Source organism: Anomaloglossus baeobatrachus, chromosome 1, assembly GCF_048569485.1.
Source record: "Anomaloglossus baeobatrachus isolate aAnoBae1 chromosome 1, aAnoBae1.hap1, whole genome shotgun sequence".
NCBI classification, from domain to species: Eukaryota; Metazoa; Chordata; class Amphibia; order Anura; family Aromobatidae; genus Anomaloglossus; species Anomaloglossus baeobatrachus.
The window spans coordinates 571,161,940-571,185,080 of record NC_134353.1 but is presented as its reverse complement, the minus strand read 5'-3'; the positions used below and the strand labels follow the sequence as shown (position 1 = coordinate 571,185,080).

Sequence of the window (23,141 nt, the reverse complement as noted above, 5' to 3'; positions counted from 1 at the left end):
TGCAGCATTGCCGCCTCATGGCCTCTGTGCTGAGATTTCCCCTCCACTATATTTCTCTCACACCTTCACACAATGTCCTCTGTGCTCATATGGATGCATAGGGTCTGTCACCTGAGACTGCCATTTTGCCAGCCAGGATAAAAGTTTCCAGCACGCTCTTTCCAGCCACAACCACAGTAAACACGAGTGTATCTAACAGCACTGAGGTAAAACCATAGCACAGAGCTCCCGCCCTCAACTATTCAGCCAGCAGTTCCAGTTCAACAGCTGAGGGACCGTGAGCGCGCCTCGGGAACGGGAGCGCGCTTCGGGAGCACGCGCGTTGTTTGCAGCGCCGCCTCCATTACAAAGTTAACCCCCTGTAATCCGGCACCTCTTGACGTCACGCTCACGACGTCATCAACCTCAGCCCGAGACAGCCGTAGAAGCACGGAGCTGCGACGCGACTGACTTGTTGCGGTGTGTGACGCTGACACCAGCCTGGAGAGGCGACGTGACGGACAGGAGGCTCGGGTATGTGAGTGTCACTGCCGGAGTGTGCACGGACGGTGAGGGCAGCCCCGGGGCCCAGGCGTGTGCTCTGTGTGAGCCGCAGCCCCGGGGTGGACAGCGCCTTCATATATGTCTTGTGTATGAGAGACGCAGGCCGAGCGGGGCAGCTCTCCGGGCCCTCTGCTGCGGCTTGTGTGTTTATTTACTACCTCCACATAATGGCATGGGAGGCTCAGCAGCGCTGCTGCAGCCATGTTTGGTGTGGGCAGGAAGCGAAGTTTTACCTCAGTTCTGTGAAATGCGTTCCGATGTAAACAGCCTGTGAGGATCAGTAGTGTCACCGAAGTGCAGCACTGCAGGGTAGTCCTGGATCTGTCACCAGTGGGGCACTATTGTCAGAAAGTCCACACAGGAACGATCACGATCTTCTCATGGTGATCAGCTGTAGCTGTAATGAGTGCAGTGCTAGAGACATACAGTCACCGATCACCATCGTCCTCTAATGTTTATCAGCTGTAATGAGTACAGTGCTATAGGACAGTCATGGATAGGTCAATCATGGAAAGACCTACACAGTGACCGATCACCATTGTCCTCTAATGTTTATCAGCTGTAGCTGTAATGAGTACAGTGGTATAGGACAGTAGTGTATAGATGATCTGTCGAGAGACAGTGACCGATCACCATCGTCTTAAGGTGATCAGCTGTACCTGTAATGAGTACAGTGCTATGGAACAGTAATGTATAGATGATCTGTGGAGAGGCATATACAGTAACCGATCACAATCGTCTTGTCATGGTGATCAGCTGTACCTGTAATAAGTACAGTGCTATGGAACAGTAATGTATAGATGATCTGTGGAGAGGCATACACAGTAACCGATCACAATCGTCTTGTCATGGTGATCAGCTGTACCTGTAATAAGTACAGTGCTATGGAACAGTAATGTATAGATGATCTGTGGAGAGGCATACACAGTAACCGATCACAATCGTCTTGTCATGGTGATCAGCTGTACCTGTAATAAGTACAGTGCTATGGAACAGTAATGTATAGATGATCTGTGGAGAGGCATACACAGTAACCGATCACAATCGTCTTGTCATGGTGATCAGCTGTACCTGTAATAAGTACAGTGCTATGGAACAGTAATGTATAGATGATCTGTGGAGAGGCATACACAGTAACCGATCACAATCGTCTTGTCATGGTGATCAGCTGTACCTGTAATAAGTACAGTGCTATGGAACAGTAATGTATAGATGATCTGTGGAGAGGCATACACAGTAACCGATCACAATCGTCTTGTCATGGTGATCAGCTGTACCTGTAATGAGTACAGTGCTATGGAACAGTAATGTATAGATGATCTGTGGAGAGGCATACACAGTAACCGATCACAATCGTCTTGTCATGGTGATCAGCTGTACCTGTAATAAGTACAGTGCTATGGAACAGTAATGTATAGATGATCTGTGGAGAGGCATATACAGTAACCGATCACAATCGTTTTGTCATGGTGATCAGCTGTACCTGTAATAAGTACAGTGCTATGGAACAGTAATGTATAGATGATCTGTGGAGAGGCATACACAGTAACCGATCACAATCGTCTTGTCATGGTGATCAGCTGTACCTGTAATAAGTACAGTGCTATGGAACAGTAATGTATAGATGATCTGTGGAGAGGCATACACAGTAACCGATCACAATCGTTTTGTCATGGTTATCAGTTGTAGCTGTAATGAGTACAGTGCTAAAGGACAGTCGTGGATAGATGATCTGTAAAGAGGCATACATAGTGACCGGTCACCATCATCTTTCTTCTTGTGTCTGTCATTTGCAGCACACACACATCTCCACCAGTGTTGTATTTCATCAGAAGTGCTTCATTGTTGCACTTTTTATGACACTTGTATAGAACAGCTGTCACCAGGCATGGCAGCGCTCACATGGATGTGACAGGCAGATTCCAGGACTATTGTGATTTACAACTGTTCGCTGAATTGTGCTTAGAATAGAAAGTAAAGTTGCTGTTGGGAACCGTCCCCTTCTGATGTCTCGTGACTGTCATTTAATGTCTTGCTGTCTTTATACCTATGCTATGTCACTGATCCGTCACCCAGTATGAGGTCAGTCACTGAGGTGAAGCTGGATATACCTTATGGGGCTTTTCACCGCTCGGTTTTATATGTACAGTACGTTAGAATCGCGTAGACTGCCACGTCATGTCTCCTTGCAAATAAAAAAAAATATACTTAATGTATAATATTTTTATTTTTTTGTTTTCTTTAAGACCTTTAAAGCTTTCTTTGTGATTTCAGACACTCATAAATGCCAGCCGGAGACCATATGACTTGGGGGACTAGTCCAGGAGACTGTGACAATTCCCCCCCCCCATTTCCCTTCCCTACTTGCATAGGTCTGTCCCTATATACATATGCCAAAGGTGGCATGTAGAATTTGCCAGGACCTGCCCCTTGGACTAGTTAGCCATGTTTCCTGTCAGGTATGTTTTCTTTGAGACGCCACACGTTTCAGAGTAATTCATACATGGCTTATATGACGGAGCTGGATTCTGAATAATGCCTGTGGTTTGGACACCACAAATCTTACGGCAGGTTCCCTTTACTAATATTTCCTGTACAGTAAAGTTAACTATATAACTATTTTTACATTTTACTGTTTTGTTTGTTTTTTTTGTTTTGTTTTATTTAGAAAATAAAAAGCAATTGTTTTGGGTTGCCGTATTCTGATAGTCATAGTTGTTTATTTTTACAACGATGGAGCGAAGAAGGCTTGTTTTTTGCAGCTGAACTTTAGTTTTGTATCTATACTGTCTTTTTTTCATGGCAGGTTGATTACAAAGCAGCAATTTGGCTATTTTTGTTAATAGTTTTTATTTCTTGTATATAGCTTTTCCTGTGTTGAATATATTATATGTGATGAAAAGAGAGAGAAATTTAATGTAGATTTTTTTTTTATTTATTGAAATTAGATTTGGATTATTATTTATTGAAGTGGATTATTATTTATTGAAATTAGATTTGGATTATTATTTATTAAATTGGATTATTATTTATTGAAATTAGATTTGGATTATTATTTATTAAATTGGATTATTATTTATTGAAATTAGATTTGGATTATTATTTATTGAATTGGATTATTATTTATTGAAATTAGATTTGGATTATTCCCCGATATATATATATATGATTGCTTTCCTTCCCCATTTTACCATGAGCATTCTCCAATTACAGGGGTTTTCTACTTTTACCAAGGTGAATCCCAAATGGTTCCTGTAATGAAACAGAACCAAGATGGATATTACTTGCCCTCCTTCTCTCCATTACCGGTTCTCTGCTGTGGCTTCAGACTTGGTGCTTTGGCTGCAGTGGTGCTATCACGTTTTCTGCGCATATCACCATTGCAGTCAATCGCAAAGCTCAGGGGCTTGTGCCATCTACATTTTCAGAGCTGATGAGATTAGTAATTGGCTGCATCGTTGATGTGAGTTGATGTACTATCAATTTGCCGAAAGATATACAATGTGTATGGAGGCCTTCAGGCCACTTTCACATGGCATTGTCAGGTTTAAAAACTGCTCCTGTGACATTTTAGAGAAATTATCATACCACATATGACTATTTCTTCACAGTGTCCAAGGAACGGTGGCTCAGTGGTTAGCACTGCAGTCTTGCAGCGCTGGGGTCCTGGGTTCAAATCCCACCAAGGACAACATCTGCAAGGAGTTTGTATGTTCTCCCCGTGTTTGCGTGGGATTCCTCCGGGTTCTCAGGTTTCTTCCCACACTCGAAAGACATACAGATAGGGAATTTAGATTGTGAGCCCCTATGGGGACAGTGTTCCTGATGTATGTAAAGCGCTGCGAAATATGTTAGCTCTATATAAAATTAAAGATTTTTTTTTTTTTTTTGAAGGAACCTTAATTAAAACAACAGTAACAGACCACTGGTTGCTTGTGCTACTATGAGCTGCCTGGGTGCACTTAAAGTGCTACCATGACCAGCAGTGTCTCTGGATTGTTCTCCCATCGAAAAGATCTGAAATATTGGTTGGCAATTGGAAAGCGAGCTAAGAGTAGCGGATCTTGATGATTTTTTATGCCCAAGTGCACTCAACACTGCAGAACATTGCTCAGACAACCATTTAAAGGGAATCTGTAAGCAGGTTTTTCCTATGTAATCTGTGAGCAGCATGATGTAGGGGCTGAGAGCCTGATTATAGCTATGTATCCATTTACTGAGCTGCTTGCTGTAATTTTGATAATAATCTGTTTGTTTTGTTTTTTTTGCTGCAAATCTGAGTATTAAGCTTTATGTAACCCACACCATTGATTGGCAGCTTTCTGCCTTGGCACAGGGTACTTAGAAATCTGCCAATTGGTGGGAGTGGGGTTATACAGAGCTCATGAATATGCTTTATTACCTCACAGTAGGTTTACTAATTCTCTAATGATCATCATCTTCTGCTGGTAAAACAGTGTCTTTATCAAAAGTACACTAACCAGTCCAGTAAGTGACAGATTGCTGGAATATTGTCTCAGCCCTGACATCATGCCGCTTTCACAATAGCAAAAATCTAGTGATAGATTCCCTTTATTGACCTCATAGATAGCATGGCAAAGTGTGTAAGTGCATATATTTCTGTGTATTACGTTCATACTTGATCCTGAAAAGCAAAATTCTTTGAAAATGCTGTTTCCGTTACTGTTTCGTTTGCATATTAACACATGTATTGATACTATGCTTTTCATACTTTTCTTGATGTTGCAATTTCAATGTTCAGGACTGTATATACTGACAGTGCTATGGAAAAGTTTGTAGCAGATGCGGAAAAAATGGTGCAAAAGTAAGAATGCTTTAAGAAATAGTCGTGTTAATCGTTTTATTTTTATGAGTTAGTAAAATGTAAAGTGAATGAATAAAAAAGAAGTTTAATTGAAATCACATTTGGTGTGACTGCCTTTTGCTTTCAGAAAAGCATCAAAGTATTGATTCTTCTACGTACAGTTGCACACAGTTTTTGAAGGAAGTCGGCAGGGGAGGTTGTTCCAAACAACTTTTAGAACTAAAGGGGGCTTTACACGCAGCTATATCGCTGGTGAAAGCACCCGCCCCCATCGTTTGTGCGTCACAGGCAAATTGCTGCCCGTGGCGCACAACATCATTAGTCCCCGTCACACATACTTACCTGCCTAGCGACGTCACTGTTGCCGGCGAACAGCCTCCTTTCTAAGGGGGTGGTTCGTGCGGCGTCACTAAGCAGCCGCCCAATAGAAGCGGAGGGGCGGAGATGAGCGGCCGTAACATCCCGCCCACCTCCTTCCTTCCTTCCTTCCTTCCTTCCTTCCTTCATTGCCAGCGGCCGCAGGTAAGCTGTAGTTCGTCGTTCCCGTGGTGTCACACGTAGCGATGTGTGCTGCCTCGGGAACGACGAACAACCTGCGTCCTCAACAATCAACGATTTTTTTGAAAATTAACAATGTGTCAACGATGGACGATTTGGTGAGTATTTTCCATCGTTAACGGCTGCTCGTTGGTGTCACACGCAACGATGTCTCTAACGATGCCGGATGTGCGTCACGGAATCCGTGACCCCGGCGATATATCGTTAGATACGTCGGTGCGTGTAACGGGGCCTTAACTGTTGATCTTTGGTGGCTGTGGTGGTGTGCGTGGCCCTTTTGGTGGCTGTGGTGGTGTGCGTGGCCCTTTTGGTGGCTGTAGTGGTGCGTGGCTGTAGTGGTGCGCGGCCCTTTTGGTGGCTGTAGTGGTGCGCGGATTATGCTGTCACTTCATGTAATCTTAGACATTACATAGAATATAGACCAGGGCTGTGGAGTCGGAGTCGGTATAAAATGCACCGACTCCGACTCCTAAAATATATAATAGATTGGGGACAGTAGTGCAATGCAGAGTGTGATGAAAATTTTTTCATAGGAATTTGGGAAACTTATGAAATGTCCTATAAATGTCTGTTCTATTCCTGATCTAAGGCTGCATTCACACAGCGTTTTTGCTGCGTTTTTTGAGGATATGTTTGTCAGCTGCAAAAGCAGATCAGCTTTTTAAAGAACCGCATCACCTGAAATGTTTTTGAGCTCCTAGATAATGTTTTCAATAGCAAAAGCAGATTAGAAAAAGGCCACACAAACTGACATGCTCATTCTTTGTGAGGATCCTCACAAAACGCTGTGTCTGAATGTCCTATATTTTCACCCATTCCCTTTGCTGGGATGCCAGAATCACTGCATTTCACTGAACTATTTTGCCATCAATGTTCGATATGTTTGTGACAAGAAAGAAATTGTTAGCAAGACACTGGCAGTAAAAGATAGTAAAGCTCATCACATCAGCCAGTTTCTCCAGGCCTTAAGGTACCGTCTCACTAAGCAACATCGCTAGCAACATCGCTGCCGAGGCACGACTTTTGTGACGTAGCAGCGATGTTGCTAGTGATGTCGCTGTGTGTGACATCCAGCAACAACCTGGCCCCTGCTGTGAGGTCGTTGGTTGTTGCTGAATGTCCTGGACCATTTTTTTTGGTCGTTGCTCTCCCGCTGTGAAGCACACATCGCTGTGTGTGACAGTGACAGAGCAACAACTGAATGTGCAAGGAGCAGGGAGCCGGCTTTTGCTGACGCTGGTAACAAATGTAAATATCGGGTAACCAAGAAGCCCTTTCCTTGGTTACCCTATATTTACCTTCGTTACCAGCGTCCGCCGCTCTCACGCTGTCAGTGCCGGCTCCCTGCTCCTTGCACATATAGCCAGACTACACATCGGGTAATTAAACCGATGTGTACTCTGGCTAGGAGTGCAGGGAGCCAGCGCTAAGCGGTGTGCGCTAGTAACCAAGGTAAATATCGGGTTGGTTACCCGATATTTACCTTAGTTACCAAGCACAGCATCGCTTCCACGCGTCACTGCTGGCTGGGGGCTGGTCACTGGTTGCTGGTGAGATCTGCCTGTGTGACAGCTCACCAGCAACCCGTGTAGTGACGCTCCCTGCCAGGTCAGGTTGCTGGTGGGATCGCTGGAGTGTCGCTTAAGCCCGCTTTACACGCTGCAATATATCTTACAATGTGTCGGCGGGGTCACGTCGTAAGTGACGCACATCCGGCATTGTAAGTTACATTGCAGTGTGTAACTGCTACGTGCGATTGCGATTGAACGGTAAAACGTTCATCGCACGCACGTCGCACATTCCTCATGAATTGTACGTCAGATTGTTCATCGTACCCGGGGTAGCACACATTGCAGTGTGTGACACCCTGGGAACGATGAACAGATCTTACCTACGTCCTGCGGCTCCCGGCCCACAATGCGGAAGGAAGGAGGTGGGCGGGATGTTTAAGTCCCACTCAGCTCCGCCCCTCCGCTTCTATTGGCCGGCTGCCGCGTGACGTCGATGTGACTCACTCCAGGAAGTGGACGTTCGCCGCCCACAGCGAGGTCGTATGGAAGGTAAGTATGTGTGACGGGGGTTAATCGTATGTGTGGCACGTTCAACAAATTGAACGTGCCGCACATACGATGGGGGCGTTGCAAATCGCATACGATATCGTATGCAAAATTGCAACGTGTAAAGCAGGCTTTAGTGTGACGGTACCTTTAGTGGAAAACGTTCTGCAAGATTATGAACTCAAAAAAGAACAGGTTCTTACTATTGTAAAGGACAATGCTTAAAACTTGATAAGTACAATTAATCTGATGAATGAGAGTAATGAACAACAGCTAGAAGAAAATGTAGCATTCAGTATGTGTGAGATGAAGCCACAGCGCTGTTCATGTAACTGAGGAACAAACAGATATTACAACAGAAGAACAGCAAAATGATACTTTAGGATTAGATGATCTTGTTGAAGCTGCTTCAAAACACTTTAATATTCATCACATGCGCTGTGTTGTGCACATGCTGCAGCTGGCAATAAGAGATAGTCTGCAAGAGGGACCCCGGTTTCACACATCCGGCTTTTCGCCGGTTTGGCGGATGCGGCGCACTCCAGTACAGTGTATACAGTACAGTGGCAGCGCGACAAACGCTGGTCACATGCTGTCATGTGACCCGGACGTTGCGGCGCTGCCACTCTACTGTAATGTAATGTACAGGCGTGCGCCGCATCTGCCAAACTGGCGAAAAGCCGGATGTGTGAAACTGGGCAGACATGCTGGAAATCTAATTGGAAAAGTGAGGAAGCTGGTTATTGCCACCAGAACCCCCTAAAATTGATTCCATCTTGAAGAGACGTACTGTGAAAGGGGCAATTGTTGATCAAGCCACTCGGTGAGGCAGCACTTGTTTAATGACTGAGCGATTGCTTGAACTAAAATTATTTTTTTATAGATATGGTGAACCCTCAAGTAACCTTAAATGAAGGTCAATAGACACAGGTGGCTGAATTGAAGGAATTGCTTAATCACCTATTTACCATGACTAAAAAATTACAAGCTGAGGATTTAACTCCTGGCATTTTCATAAGGGAGTGGAAGAACTTGCTATTCTGCCTGTCCCAAAGAGGAGGTTTAATCCCAGATGGCATTTCTGTTTCAATGAAACGGAGAGAGACACAGCTATTGGAAAATAAATTCTTCTGGCAGCTGTTTATGTGGACCCAAATCATCGTATACAGCTTGATGATCAACAGCTTACTAAAGGAAAAGAAGCTTTGAGTGAGGTAGCAGTTAGGATGAGTAGCTACAGGACTGCCAGGCACAAAAGGACTTTGGGCCTGACAGTGCTACTGCTGCCATATCTTCATCCTCATCAGATGAGGAGTTTAACGTTGACAAGTATTTGGATAGCAAGAATAGCAAATGTAATTGGGCAGCCCCCATTACAGCGGTGGATTCCGCGTCTGACAGCCCACACAGCGTGTTCCCTCACACATGTGCTACTGAGGAAGGTCCCTATAGGACCGAAAACATTTTTGTTACGCACATGAATAAATTTTTCTTCAAATCATCTTGGGAGTGCCTTGTATACTTCTGACAAGTATTTGGATGACATGGAGCAGCAAAGTGTTGCCACAAGGAAAAAGATTTCACCCCGTCTCCTATAGCAGCAGATTGACCAGATTTCAGTAAAATTTTTCCCTTGCTCTCAAAGAAATAGAAAAATTCAACCGTTCATCAAAACTGACTGTGCATGAGGTAATTCCTTTAAGCCAGCTTTACACCTTACAATTAGGTGTGCGATCTCATATGCGATGTGACACGCCCAGGTCGCATATGCGATTGAATGAGATTGCACGTAGGTCGTTCATTTGCTGTCACACGTGCGTTAGTAGTCTATGTTAAATTGATCAATTTTGTGTGCGATCCTTTTGATCATGTGTTCTGTGACGTATGCATTGGGCACCTTTTTTTTTTTTTTTTTTTTTTTTTTTTTTTTTTTTATTTACTGACTTGCCAAGCGTGTGTAATTTGTAGAGATGGCTTTTTACTATGTCATCTGCCATTCAGCTCTGCTACATGGCCGCTGACAGCAGACACAGACAGCCATGTAGCAGAGCTGAATGGCAGATGACAGCAGACACAGACAGAGCCGCACTGTCAGAATGAACTCGGGTGAACCTCACCCGACTTCATGGTCATGCTGCGGCTCTGTCTGTGTCGCTTCCCGATTAGCGGTCACCAGTGAAGGGCTCACCGGTGACCGCTAAACTCCTGAGTGACTGAATTGAGCAGCCCTCTCTCATACTCGCCGATCCCGATCCCCGGCGCTGCACGGCGTTCACACTGCTCCGGCGGCTTTTACTGTTTTGAAAAAGCCGGCCGCCCATTAAACAATCTCGTATTCCCTGCTTTCCCCGCCCACCGGCGCCTATGATTGGTTACAGTGAGACACGCCCCCACGCTGAGTGACAGGTGTCACACTGCACCCAATCACAGCAACCGGTGGGCGTGTCTATACTGTGCAGTGAAATAAATAATTAAATAATTAAAAAAAAACGGCGTGCGGTCCCCCCCAATTTTAAAACCAGCCAGATAAAGCCATACGGCTGAAGGCTGGTATTCTCAGGATGGGGAGTTCCACGTTATGGGGAGCCCCCCAGCCTAACAATATAAGTCAGCAGCCGCCCAGAATTGCCGCATACATTAGATGCGACAGTTCTGGGACTGTACCCGGCTCTTCCCGATTTGCCCTGGTGCGTTGGCAAATCGGGGTAATAAGGAGTTATTGGCAGCCCATAGCTGCCAATAAGTCCTAGGTTAATCATGTCAGGCGTCTAGGAGACACCTTCCATGATTAATCTGTAAATTACAGTAAATAAACACACACACCCGAAAAAATCCTTTATTATAAATAAAAAATACAAACATATACCCTGGTTAACCACTTTAATCAGCCCCAAAAAGCCCTCCTTGTCCGGCGTACTCCAGGATGGTCCAGCGTCGCATCCAGCGCTGCTGCATGGAGGTGACCGGAGCTGCAGCAGACACAGCTGCTCCTCTCACCTCCACGCAGCAACTGAGGTGAGTAGCGCGATCAGCTGAGCTGTCACTGTGGTTACCCGCGGCCACCGCTGCATCCACCACTGGATCCAGTGACAGCGGGTAACCTCAGTGACAGCTCAGCTGATCGCGCGGCTGTCTTCATTTGCTGTGTGGAGGTGACCGGAGCGGCTGTGTCTGCTGCAGCTCCGGTCACCTCCATGCAGCAGCGCTGGATGCGACGCTGGAGCATCCTGGAGTACGCCGGACATGGAGGGCTTTTTGGGGCTGATTAAAGTGGTGAACCAGGGTATATGTTTGTATTTTTTATTTATAATAAAGGATTTTTTCGGGTGTGTGTGTTTATTTACTGTAATTTACAGATTAATCATGGAAGGTGTCTCATAGACACCTGACATGATTAATCTAGGACTTATTGGCAGCTATGGGCTGCCAATAACTCCTTATTACCCCGATTTGCCAACGCACCAGGGCAAATCGGGAAGAGCCGGGTACAGTCCCAGAACTGTCGCATCTAATGTATGCGGCAATTCTGGGCGGCTGCTGACTGATATTGTTAGGCTGGGGGGCTCCCCATAACGTGGAGCTCCCCATCCTGAGAATACCAGCCTTCAGCCGTATGGCTTTATCTGGCTGGTTTTAAAATTGGGGGGGACCGCACGCCGTTTTTTTTTAATTATTTAATTATTTATTTCACTGCACAGTATAGACACGCCCACCGGCTGCTGTGATTGGGTGCAGTGTGACACCTGTCACTCAGCGTGGGGGCGTGTCTCACTGTAACCAATCATAGGCGCCGGTGGGCGGGGAAAGCAGGGAATACGAGATTGTTTAATGGGCGGCCGGCTTTTTCAAAACAGTAAAAGCCGCCGGAGCAGTGTGAACGCAGTGCAGCGCCGGGGATCGGTGAGTATGAGAGAGGGGGTAAGAGGGTAAGACTGACATGGACAGAGAGAGAGGGACAGAGATAGTGACGGACTGACAGAGATTAGTGAATGACAGACATTGTGAGGCGCTTCAGAACGCAGCTTTTTAGCTGCGCTCTGAAGCAGACCTTTTTTAAGCTGCGGTGCAGAGCGCACACCTGCGCACATAGCCTCAGACACCAAAATCGTATGAGGGATGTCACACGTTTCAATTGACTAGGTTCATACAACAAAACGTCCAATGTATGAGGAATAAACGACGTGTATGCGATCACCGTATTTTCGTTCAATCTTGATCGCATGTAGGTGTCACACGCAAATGCGTCACGAACGATGCCGGATGTGCGTCACTTACAACTTGACCCCGACGACGGATTGAAAGATCTATTGAAGTGTGTAAAGCAGGCTTTATACCCGGAAATTGTTAGAGATGTTGCCCATGTGGTTACGGCTTTGCCTCCAACCCAAGTTACTGTAGAGAGGTTGTTCTCCAGCCTTAAAATTATTAGGTCAGATTTGAGTTAATCTGCGAAGGAGGATCTGATGGAAGCAATTCTATTTCTTACAACAAATTCATAGACTGCACAAATGTTATTTAGTATGTTTTTGTTGAAAACTGTTTTTTGCCACTTATATATAACACTATGTAATACACTATGTAAGTGGCAAAAAACAGTTTTCAACTAAAACATACTAAATAATAACATTTAGTATAATGCTTATATTTAAGTGAAAAATTTACCGTAGTACAATGTGAACATCAGACATTTAATCATTTTTATGATACAATAATCAAGATATTTAGATAGAACATAAAATATATTTATTGGAATACAACTTTAGAACATAAAAAACTAATAAATTGTAAATATGTAATACAATATGTAATATATACAGATATATATATATATACATACATACATACATACATACATACATACATACATACATACATGTGTGTGTGTGTTCCAATAAACATACTTTATGTTCTATCCAAATATCTTGATTATTGTATCATAAAAATTATTAAATGTCTGATGTTCACATACACATGTTCATGTACTTCAATAAAATTTTCACCTAACTATAAGCAATATATGTAGGAGTCTGAGTCGGTGCAAGGGAAATTCAGGAGTCGAAGGTTTGGCTTACCGACTCCACAGCCCTGAATAGACAGTTAATACTGTCTCTCTATTCTTCGCATGCAGTTATTGTATTGCTCTCCCTTGTGGCTAACTACATAGGGAATATGTGTAGAATCAAGTTACAAAATACATTTCCAATTACATTTATTTTTACACCACAGACTTTGGGTCCAAGCAATCACTGGAGTATTCCATCACTGCAATTTATGCTGTGTCTGCTAATCAGGGACATGACACCAACTGTGTTCTCTTTTTTTTTTTTTTTTTCGCCAATCATTCACTTTATCAATCTATTATATAATTCCTGTTTCCACAATAATTAAAGCAAACCTGGCAGCAGAATTCCATCTCTGCATTTATCAAATACTAGTCTCTAGCAACAATGTTTAGGAAAGGTTCCCAGCATAATCATAAAATCAGCTTTTTAATGTTTAGTCTAGCCCAAAAGGTATGTATTTAGCCTCATTAGCAGCTATTCCGCCCACAGAGACATGGTGTTGAATCTATAGTGCCCTACGGCCTTTTGCCTGCTTCCTAAATCACACAAAAGAGCGGTTATAGCCATGACTTTGGGCTGTAATCTTTTACCTATCTGACACTACACTGACGTCACACTGCGCATATATGAAGTCTGACTTAGTGCACTCATAGCAGACACTCCCCATTTATAACCTAAGTGATCTATCCTTTTAGGTTTGCCCATCAGTGGCTGCACACAGGGGGTCGCAGATATGAGAGCTACGTCCTCTCATTTGTTAAAGGAGTTATCCGACATACACTCCAAAAAAATATATAAGCTAATCTGTGCTGTATTGTCATATAAAACAACCCTCCATTGTTATTTTTTGTTTTCTAACTTTTGTTCCTCTTGAATTATCCCTTTATTCTCTGCAGCACCTTGTTTACATTCAGCTCCCGCAAACATGATAACTTCCTGTATTCTTGGTTGCCAAACCTCAGTCAGAGCTGACACCGCCCGGCCTCACTGTCCAGAAACGCCCCCTGCCCGGCCTCAGTGTCCAGAAACGCCCCCTGCCCTCCCTCTGCACACTCATTGGCTGTCAGTATTCTGCCCAGCACTGACCTCTCAGCATGTGACAGAGCAGAGATCCAGCTTCTCTCATCTGTGACACAGCAATCGGCTCACATCCCATCAACAATGGTAACAGAAAATTGTTCCATGTTCCTCACCCCTTATAGATAAATGAATACTGTGTAAGGAAGACCTATATATAGCATCTAATGTGACTCTATAGTAGATATATACACCATGTATGTATGTATGATACATGTGTGTGTGCGTGTTTTGTGTCATATAGTTATGTGTGTGTATATATATAATATATATATATATATAATCTTTCAATTTTAAAGAAATATATATATTTTATTTCTTTAAAATTGAAAGATATATATATATATATCTCTTTCAATTTTAAAGAAATAAAATATATATTTCTTTGTCGCTCCATTGGGAGACCCAGACAATTGGGTGTATAGGCTATGCCTCCGGAGGCCGCACAAAGTATTACACTTAAAAGTGTTAAGCCCCTCCCCTTCTGCCTATACACCCCCGAGTGCTCCCACGGGCTCCTCAGTTTTTTGCTTTGTGCGAAGGAGGACAGACACGCACGCACAGCTCCACAGATTGGTCAGCAGCAGCTGCTGACCATGTCGGATGGAAGAAAAGTGGGCCCATATAGAGCCCCCAGCATGCTCCCTTCTCACCCCACTCTTGTCGGTGGTGTTGTAAGGTTGAGGTATCCATTGCGGGTACGGAGGCTGGAGCCCACATGCTGTTTTCCTTCCCCATCCCCCTCAGGGCTCTGGGTGAAGTGGGATCCTATCGGTCTCCAGGCATTGAGACCGTGCTTCATCCACAACTCCTGTGGAGCCTGCTGGATAGGAGCCGGGTATCGTTCAGGGACATGGCCCTGCTACTTGGAGGTACTCTGTATCCCTGTGGGGACAGCGCACAGCAACACTCCAGCTTTGCTGGGTGTGCTAGTGCACCGGGGACCACGGCGCTGACCGGGTTAATATGTGCCATTACACACTCAGCGTTGCTGAGTGTGTTTATGCAAAGGGACTGCCGCACTGACCGCCGCGGCCATGGAAACACTGCGGCGCGGCTGGGACTTGTAGTGCGCCGGGGACTTTCACGCCGGCCGCGCTTTTACGGCGGCCGCGTTTATTACTAGAGTCCCCGGCTTTTTGCGGCCTAGTTTCCTTTCCTCCCGCCCACAGCCCTGACAGGCAGGGGAAGGGCGGGACGCTGCACAGAACGAGCAGCACTGAGGGCTGGAGCATGCTTTGCATACTCCACCCCTCTCACTGTGCACAGTGCGGGCACCAGTTCCCGCTCTTTCTGGGTCACGCCCACGGCTCCCTCCTCTCCTCAGGACGCCGGCAGCCATTCCTGTCAGCTCCTCGGACGCTGCAGAGGGGGACAAATTCTGGGAGACCCAGGCAGGGACTCTGGTGGCCTCACAACCGCTTTAGGCGGGTGGTAAGCAGCACCTGTGGTGCTAGCCCCATTGTGCAGTAGTGTAACATTATATGTTTATGGTATATATGTTTTACACTGTATGGTGCACAGTTGATTTCTGGCTATATACCCTATTGTGTTACTCAGGGAAGATAATAGCATGGCGCCCATGAAAGGCAGGGGTGCCAAAACACAGGCTTATTATGTTGCCTGCGCCGCATGTACGACCCCGCTACCAGCAGGTTCCACTGACCCTCATTGTGTGCACTGTTTGGCCCCTGTGGCACTTACTCAGCCGGAGCCTCTGCTAAGAGGGGCCCAGGGGGAGCCACCTGCTAACACTGTTCAGGTGACGGGGACGGAGTTTGCAAAACTCTCTGAGACTATGGCTAAGATACTAGAAGCCTTGCAGTCCAGGCCGGTATCTCAGCACAGGGACTCTGGTTAATCTTTGTTCCCTGGCCCACCTCAGCTGGACCAACAATGTCCTCCCGGGGTATCTCATGGATCCCAGGCTGAGGGTTCTGACACAGACCCCAGCCCCAGACCGACTAAGCGAGCTCGCTTAGATTTTCCCTCGACATCATCATATTGTGCAGGGTCTCAGAGGGGGGAATCTCTGGTTGATGATGCGGAGACAGCTGATCAGGATTCTGATCCTGAGGCCGCTCTCAATCTTGATACTCCGGACGGGGACGCCATAGTGAACGACCTTATTGCGTCCATCAATCGTATGTTGGATATTTCTCCTTCAGCTCCTCCGGTGGAGGAGTCAGCTTCTCAGCAGGAGAAATTCCGTTTCAGGTTTCCCAAGCGTACACCGAGTATGTTTCTGGACCACTCTGATTTCAGAGAGGCAGTCCAGAATCACCATGCTTGTCCAGATAAGCGTTTTTCTAAGCGCCTTAAGGATACACGTTATCCTTTTCCCCCTGACGTGGTCAAAAGTTGGGCTCAGTGTCCCAAAGTGGATCCTCCAATCTCCAGAGTTGAAATCCATCTATGAAGCTATCGGCGCTTCTTTTGCCCCAGCGTTCGCAGCCGTATGGGCGCTACAAGCTATCTCAGCAGGTCAAGCGCAAATTGACGCAGCCACACGCACGTCCGCGCCACAGGTGGCGTCCATAACCACTCAGACGTCGGCATTTGCGTCTTACGCTATTAATGCTGTCCTGGACTCTTCGAGCCGTACGGCTGTTGCAGCCGCCAATTCGGTGGTACTCCGCAGGGCCTTGTGGCTACGGGAATGGAAGGCAGATTCTGTTTCCAAAAAGCGCTTAACCAGTTTGCCAATTTCTGGCGACCGATTGTTTGGCGAGCGTTTGGATGAAATCATCAAACAATCCAAGGGAAAGGATACATCCTTACCCCAGCCCAAACCGAACATACCCCAACAGAGGAAGGGGCAGTCGAGGTTTCGGTCCTTTCGGGGCGCGGGCAGGTCCCAGTTCTCGTCCAAAAGGCCTCAGAAAGATCAAAGGAACTCTGACGCATGGTGGTCTAAGTCACGTCCTAAAAAGGCCACCGGAGGTGCCGCTACCAAAGCGGCTTCCTCATGACTTTCGGCCTCCTCACTCCGCATCTTCGGTCGGTGGCAGGCTCTCCCGCTTTTGCGACGCCTGGCTGCCACGGGTAAAAGACCGTTGGGTGAGAGACATTCTGTCTCACGGTTACAAGATAGAGTTCACCTCTCGTCCCCCGACTCGATTCTTCAGGTCATCCCCGCCTCCCGAGCGAGCCGAGGCTCTTCTGCAGGCGCTGGGCACTCTGAAGGCAGAAGGAGTGGTGGTCCCTGTTCCTCTTCAGCAACAGGGCCACGGTTTTTACTCCAACTTGTTTGTGGTCCCAAAGAAGGACGGGTCTTTCCGTCCTGTCCTGGACCTGAAACTTCTCAACAAACACGTAACGACCAGGCGGTTCCGGATGGAATCCCTCCGCTCCGTCATCGCCTCAATGTCCCAAGGAGATTTCCTTGCATCGATCGATATCAAAGATGCTTATCTCCACGTACCGATTGCTCCAGAGCACCAGCGCTTCTTGCGCTTCGCCATAGAAAACGAACACCTTCAGTTCGTGGCACTGCCGTTCGGCCTGGCAACAGCCCCATGGGTTTTCACCAAGGTTATGGCTACTGTAGTAGCGGTCCTCCACTCTCAGGGTCACTCGGTGATCCCTTACTTGGACGATCTCCTGATCAAGGCACCCTCTCAAGAGGCATGCCAACACAGCCTCGACGCTACCCTGGAGACTCTCCAGAGTTTCGGGTGGATCATCAATTTTCCAAAGTCAAATCTGACACCGGTCCAATCGCTCACATACCTTGGCATGGAGTTTCATACCCTCTCAGCGATAGAGAAGCTTCCGCTGATCAAGCAGCGGTCACTACAGACAGGGGTACAATCTCTCCTTCAAGGCCAGTCACACCCCTTGAGGCGCCTCATGCACTTCCTGGGGAAGATGGTGGCAGCAATGGAGGCAGTTCCTTTCGCGCAGTTTCACCTGCGTCCTCTTCAATGGGACATCCTACGCAAATGGGACAGGAAGCCGACGTCCCTCGACAGGAACGTCTCCCTCTCTCAGGCGACCAAAGCTTCCCTTCGGTGGTGGCTTCTTCCCACTTCATTATCGAAGGGGAAATCCTTCCTACCCCCATCCTGGGAGGTGGTCACGACAGACGCGAGTCTGTCAGGGTGGGGAGCGGTTTTTCTCCACCACAGGGCTCAGGGTACGTGGACCCAGCAAGAGTCCTCGCTTCAGATCAATGTTCTGGAAATACGGGCAGTGTATCTTGCCCTGAAAGCGTTCCAGCAGTGGCTGGAAGGCAAGCAGATCAGAATTCAGTCGGACAATTCCACAGCGGTGGCATACATCAACCACCAAGGCGGCACACGCAGTCGGCAAGCCTTCCAGGAAGTCCGGCGGATTTTGATGTGGGTGGAAGCCACGGCCTCCACCATCTCTGCAGTTCACATTCCAGGCGTGGAAAACTGGGAAGCAGATTATCTCAGTCGCCAGGGCATAAACGCAGGGGAATGGTCCCTTCACCCGGACGTGTTTCAGGAGATCTGTTGCCGCTGGGGGGTGCCGGACGTCGACCTCATGGCGTCCCGGCACAACAACAAGGTACCGACGTTCATGGCACGGTCTCAAGATCCCAGAGCTCTGGCGGCAGACGCCTTAGTTCAGGATTGGTCGCAGTTTCAGCTCCCTTATGTGTTTCCTCCGCTGGCACTGTTGCCCAGAGTGTTACGCAAGATCAGGGCCGACTGCCGCCGCGTAATCCTCGTCGCTCCAGACTGGCCGAGGCGGTCGTGGTACCCGGATCTGTGGCATCTCACGGTCGGCCAACCGTGGGCACTACCAGACCGACCAGACTTGCTATCTCAAGGGCCGTTTTTCCATCTGAATTCTGCGGCCCTCAACCTGACTGTGTGGCCATTGAGTCCTGGATCCTAGCGTCTTCAGGGTTATCTCAAGACGTCATTGCCACTATGAGACAGGCTAGGAAACCAACGTCCGCCAAGATCTACCACAGGACGTGGAAAATTTTCCTGTCGTGGTGCTCTGCTCAGGGTTTTTCTCCCTGGCCTTTTGCCTTGCCCACTTTTCTGTCCTTCCTTCAATCTGGACTGGAAAAGGGTTTGTCGCTCGGCTCCCTTAAGGGACAAGTCTCAGCGCTCTCTGTGTTTTTCCAGAAGCGCCTAGCCAGACTTCCACAGGTACGCACGTTCCTGCAGGGGGTTTGTCACATCGTTCCTCCTTACAAGCGGCCGTTAGAACCCTGGGATCTGAACAGGGTGCTGCTGGTTCTTCAGAAACCACCATTCGAGCCAATGAGAGATATTTCTCTCTCACGCCTTTCGCAGAAAGTGGTTTTTCTAGTAGCAGTCACTTCACTTCGGAGAGTGTCTGAGCTAGCAGCGCTGTCATGCAAAGCCCCTTTCCTGGTTTTTCACCAGGACAAGGTGGTTCTGCGTCCGGTTCCGGAATTTCTCCCTAAGGTGGTATCCCCCTTTCATCTCAATCAGGATATCTCCTTACCTTCTTTTTGTCCTCATCCAGTTCACCAATGTGAAAAGGATTTGCACTTGTTAGATCTGGTGAGAGCACTCAGACTCTACATTTCTCGTACGGCGCCCCTGCGCCGCTCGGATGCACTCTTTGTCCTTGTCGCTGGCCAGCGTAAAGGGTCACAGGCTTCCAAATCAACCTTGGCTCGGGGGATCAAGGAGCCAATTCTCGAAGCCTACCGTTCGGCTGGGCTTCCGGTTCCCTCAGGGCTGAAGGCCCATTCTACCAGAGCCGTGGGCGCGTCCTGGGCTTTGAGGCACCAGGCTACGGCTCAGCAGGTGTGTCAGGCGGCTACCTGGTCGAGCCTGCACACTTTCACGAAACACTATCAGGTGCATACCTATTCTTCGGCGGATGCCAGCCTAGGTAGACGAGTCCTTCAGGCGGCGGTTGCCCACCTGTAGGAAGAGGCCGTTTTACGGCTCTCTTACGAGGTATTATTTTACCCACCCAGGGACTGCTTTTGGACGTCCCAATTGTCTGGGTCTCCCAATGGAGCGACAAAGAAGAAGGGAATTTTGTTTACTTACCGTAAATTCCTTTTCTTCTAGCTCCAATTGGGAGACCCAGCGCCCGCCCCTGTTTTTTTGTGTACACATGTTGTTCATGTTGAATGGTTTCAGTTCTCCGATATTCCTTCGGATTGAAGTTACTTTAAACCAGTTTATAATTCTTTTTCCTCCTTCTTGCTTTTGCACCAAAACTGAGGAGCCCGTGGGAGCACGGGGGGTGTATAGGCAGAAGGGGAGGGGCTTAACACTTTTAAGTGTAATACTTTGTGCTGCCTCCGGAGGCATAGCCTATACACCCAATTGTCTGGGTCTCCCAATTGGAGCTAGAAGAAAAGGAATTTACGGTAAGTAAACAAAATTCCCTTCATTTCTTTAAAATTGAAAGATTATATATATATATATATATATATATATATATATATATCAGTTGTGTACCGCTCATGGCGGCAGACCACGTTGCCTGCACTGGACCCTCCTCCGTCCTGTATTGCACGTTCAACTGAACGATAAATGCCAATATAATTGAAAGCAATGATCTGACGGCTCCCTCCTCCATTATTCTCCCTGTGCTTATGAGCTTTGATGTCTCAGTGCAGAGGGCACAATGATGTCACTTCAACGCACCATCTGCAGACCAGTGCTGAACATTTAGGACACCTGCTGCGAAGATTGGAGCAGCGGGAGAATGGGGAGAGATGAGTAATTTTTTTAATCATTAGGTGGGGCAGCCATTATACTGTTTTGATCTGTGTAGGGGCCAAAATATAGTTTGCTGGGCTGTATGAGGGGGACATTATAGTATTTGGATGTCTATGTGAAGGGCATTATACTGTGTGTGAGCCATTATAAAATGTGGTGGGTTGTGTCGGGGCTATCCTACTGTGTTGATGAAACTGTACTTTGTGGGTTGTTGAAAATGGAGGTTCATGAAACTTTGCATCATCTTTTCAGAGTAGCTACTGAAAAAACTTGTTCTATCAGTCAGTGTAGGGGTAAACTGCCCTCTTTTCAGAGTATCAGAGACTATTGTTGGGCAGAACCAGGACCTGGATTCCGGATGTGTGATCAGGATCAGGCACTTGTGAAATTAAAAATTAATAGTGAAGTAAAAAAAAAAAAAAAGAAGAAAGCGCTTCATACTGACCGAGGCTCCGTTGCAGCTGTACACTGCTCCCGTGGCTTCTCCTTTGCTTGCTGGGCCGCTAATTACTCCTCATTCATATGCACTGCTTTCCCCGTGCTCCGGCTGTCCTGTATCCTGTGATTGGTTGCAGTCAGACGCACCCTTAGCGTATGTGACAGCATCTGCCTACAACCAATCACGGGCGCCAAGACGGTCGATGAGCGGGAAAGCAATTCAATTCTGCGTATCATTATTGTGGTATAAAACGCATAAAATTTTTCACTGTGTTGTTTTTCTCCCATAATATGACACCAAGAACAGAAAAAGCATATGGCTACAGTATGCAGCCCCCAGCCGTGCGCTTATCTTGGCTGTGTATCCAAATAAGAGGAACTGCATGCGGCATGATAAACCACAAAAGCTGGGGGCTGGTATTGTCAGGCTGGGGAGACCCCTATTTATTGAGCCGCCCCGTGCCTAAAAATAGCAGCCTGCAGCCGCTCAGGATTGTCACATCCATTAGATGTGACAATCCCAGCACTTTACCTGGCTCTTCCTGGTTGCTCTGGGGCAGTGGTAATCAGGCTAATAAGTTAATCACAGCCCACAGCTGCCTCTAAGCCAGATATTAATCGTCATGGTCTATGAGACACCCCCCCCATTAGTAATCTGTAAGTGACAGTAAATAAACACATACACCAAGAAAAAACAGTTATTTGTAATTAAATACATCACCCTCATAAGCCTCTTGATTAGGCTACATTCACAGGACTGCCCCGTTTTTGCGGTCCGCAAAAAATGGTCATGTTTTTTCACGGATGCAACTGTGTGGCATCCGTTCCGTATATGGTACGTGTGTCATCTGCGTACCTTCCTATTTTTTTCATACTGCAAAAAAACGGAAGCAGCTAGATAGCTAGAGGGATAAATAGAGGGATGGATGAATGAATGAATGAAGGGATAGATAGAGGGATAGATAATAGATGAGAGAGACCAATATAATGTCCTACCCCCCCGCATATTCTAAGCTGGCACCCTTTAGTGCCTTTCATGTGGCACTAAAGGGTGCTTAGCCTTGTATTTAGCCAATAAATAAATAATAAAAAAAAAAACCGACGTGAGGTCCCTTCTATCTTTTGTAGCCAGCTAGGGTAAAGTAGACGGCTGCAGTCTACAGACCACAGCTGGCAGCTTCACCTTGGCTGGTAATCCAAAACAGAGGGCAACCCACGCTGTTATTTAAAATTAAATAAATAATTTAAAACAAAAAATGTGGGGTCCCCCCCCAGATTGCATCACCAGCCAAGGCAAAGCGGACAGCTGTGGTCTGGTATTCTCAGACTAGGGAGGTCCACCATTATTGGACACTCCCCAGCCTAAAAATAGCAGGCTACAGCTGCCCCAGAAGTGGCGCATCCATTGGATGTGCCAATCCTGGCGCTTTGCCCCAACTCATCCCATTGCCCTAGTGCGGTGGTAAATGGGGTAATATATGGGGTTGATGCCAGATGTGTAATGTCACCTGGCATCAAGCCCTGGGGTTAGTGATGTCACGCGTCTATCAGATACCCGACATCACCAACCCAGTCAGTAAGAAATAAAAAATAGACAACAAAAAAAGTTTTATTTGAAAAAACACTCCCGACATTCCCTCTTTCACCAATTTATTGACAAGAACAATCAAATCCGGGTCTGGCGTAATCCAATAAGGTGGTCGCACGGCGATCCATACCATAGTCAATGAGACTCCCAGTCAATGAAGAACAAAATGTTCCCCATTGGCTGGGAGAGCCGTGCAGTGACCTGAACTAACATCAATAGGTCAGCCCAGGTCACTGCAGGGGATGCCGAGCACTGCCGTCAGGAGGTTAGATGAGATCATTACCTGCAGTAACGATC

The 23,141-nt window shown here is 46.8% G+C and overlaps 1 protein-coding gene across 1 annotated transcript in view; it reads left to right on the top strand.

Moving 5' to 3' along the window:
• The first annotated feature begins 359 nt into the window (after nt 1–359).
• Nucleotides 360–23,141, top strand: part of KDM4C (lysine demethylase 4C) — a 480,711-nt gene continuing 457,929 nt past the window's right edge. Inside the window, exon 1 of the mRNA XM_075317453.1 lies at nt 360–513. The gene's annotated coding sequence lies outside the window, so the exon portion shown is untranslated. The remainder of the gene's footprint in view (nt 514–23,141) is intronic.